Raw genomic sequence first — 2,219 nt, 5'->3', positions numbered from 1 at the left:
CTATCAATATTTTCCTTCTGAAGTCATTCAACAAAATATGTTAAGTGACTATTATATATCAAGTGCTGTGGGTATATTCAAAATACAACAGTAATCATGGCAGAGTGAACTTATATTCAATACAATAAAGAGTTAAGGACCTTGATCTTCTTTTTGAAATGTTCTTTTCTCACTTGAAAATTGAAAGTTATTTTGAGTATTCTTCCTAATCTTGAATATGTTCATATCCTAGGATGGTGACATAAGACATATTTTATTTACTGAACTGAAGTTATCACAGAGACTTCATTATTCAGTGCCTCAAACACTTCATTTCTCACCATTAGTCTTTGGAGAACTCGTGGATTTTTGTTGTAGTTTTTTTTTTTTTTTTTTTTAAGGTGACAAGTTATGTGTGAACATTTCAAGTTTCCTAGCCTCTTTCTAAGTCCATTTTGTATTCACAGCAATCTCTTGCTGAAGTGCATGTTATCCATGGGCACTGCACATCTATTTATGTACCTGAGGTGTGTTATTGCCAATTATCCTCAGTTGATGGGCAGTGAAAATAGTGTCATCCCTTCTTTGGAACAAATGCTCCTCAGCAGAATTTCTCTTGTAATTATATGTTTCATAATCCTATGGGTTTTAAGTATGTTATCACATTGAGGTTATTTCTAGTTATACTAAGATTATATCTCCTGCCGTTATACCTAGAGCTAACAAGCAAGGTCCACTTTTAAAAATATTCACTGTGAGTTCTTATTCAAGAGTCAACTTTGCTTAAAGTTACATATTAGAGAAGCATTATTTTATCAGATCATTTTAAACCTAAAGTGCAGTGTGTTAAAAGAAAAACCAGGCTGTGGGTTAGAAAGAGTAAACCATGAGAAGCTAATGAAAATCCTGTGAAGAAAACCAATTTTAATAAAGTTTAAGTTCATGACATCTGGTTGTTGCAGTCCCTTTGGATTTAGAAAAAAAGAAAAAAGAAAAAATGATCAAGGGTGCAAACCTATAAGACAAGGGACGAAGAAAAGATTTAGTTCTTTCTTAAATAGAATAATCAGGAAAAGGAATTTCCATCAGCTATCACTCCACACAATATATATTTCACATTTATTCCTCCAAGAGCTCTAACTTGCTTTGTGTGTAAAGATGAGAAAAAAGTTCTTCTGCTTTTAAAAGAGATAATCCTCTAAGTATGACCTTATTATATAAGAATCAGCTAAGATAACTTTTCCTCTGGCATAATCAATAGAAATAAACCTGTATCTTAGTTTTACTTCATATTGTCAATGAAAATAAACTATCCTTAGTTGGAAAATCTGGTACCTAACACTAGCAGCAATAAAATCTAGCAAATTTCTCATATGATTTGGTCTATAATATTAAATAAAAGTTAATATCTGCATAAAACAAACTTAAAGTTAAGAAATGACAGAAAAATACAGGTAATCTTTTAAGAAGAGGTCTTTTTTGTTTGTTGGTTGGTTGGTTGGTTGGTTGGTTGGTTGGTTGGTTGGTTGGTTTTTTTGTCTGTTTTTTGGTGAGTTGGGGTTTTGCTCTGTCACCTAGGTGATCGCGGCACACTGTAGTCTTGACCTCCCGGGCTCAAGCGAATCTCCCACCTCGGCCTCCCTAGTAACTGGAGCCACAGCTGAACACCACCATACTCCAGCTAATATTTTTCTTACTTTTTTTTTTTTTCGTGGAGACAAAGTATCCCTCTGTTGCCCAGACTGGTCTTAAACTCCTGGACTCAAGCAATTCTCCTGCCTTGGCCTCCCAAAGTGCTGGGATAAGAAGAGTTTTCAAACTCTTAAAAGATGAAGGAATAAAGAACAAAAAAATTTTAAGGGTTCTGAGTTCTAAATCTGGGCATGCTACTGACTCTACAATTTAAACAACAGGCACCCTGTCCTTTAATTTTCTCTCATATAAATGAATGAGCAGAAAGTTCAATTAATTGACCCTACACTGATACCCACACGTTCCTTCTCCAAAGACTTAGCTGGCTGGGGTCATAAGGTCATCTCTCTGCAAGCTCAAAGTCAAGATAAAGTAAAACTTTATCTTGTCCAGTGGGGACATGACATTTTAGGCAGTGGGATCTGAAATGAATCTTGCTGTTTTAGGTCTGGATTGCACTACTCAGTGTTAGTCCTGAGAACACACGTACACATGAGAGTGTTGATTTATTTTCTTCAGTATACCCTTTTCTCCCGATTTGTATATTT

This window comes from Rhinopithecus bieti, unplaced genomic scaffold, assembly GCF_001698545.2.
Source record: "Rhinopithecus bieti isolate Rb0 unplaced genomic scaffold, ASM169854v2 scaffold_32269, whole genome shotgun sequence".
NCBI lineage: Eukaryota > Metazoa > Chordata > Mammalia > Primates > Cercopithecidae > Rhinopithecus > Rhinopithecus bieti.
Note: the sequence above shows the minus strand (reverse complement) of the source record.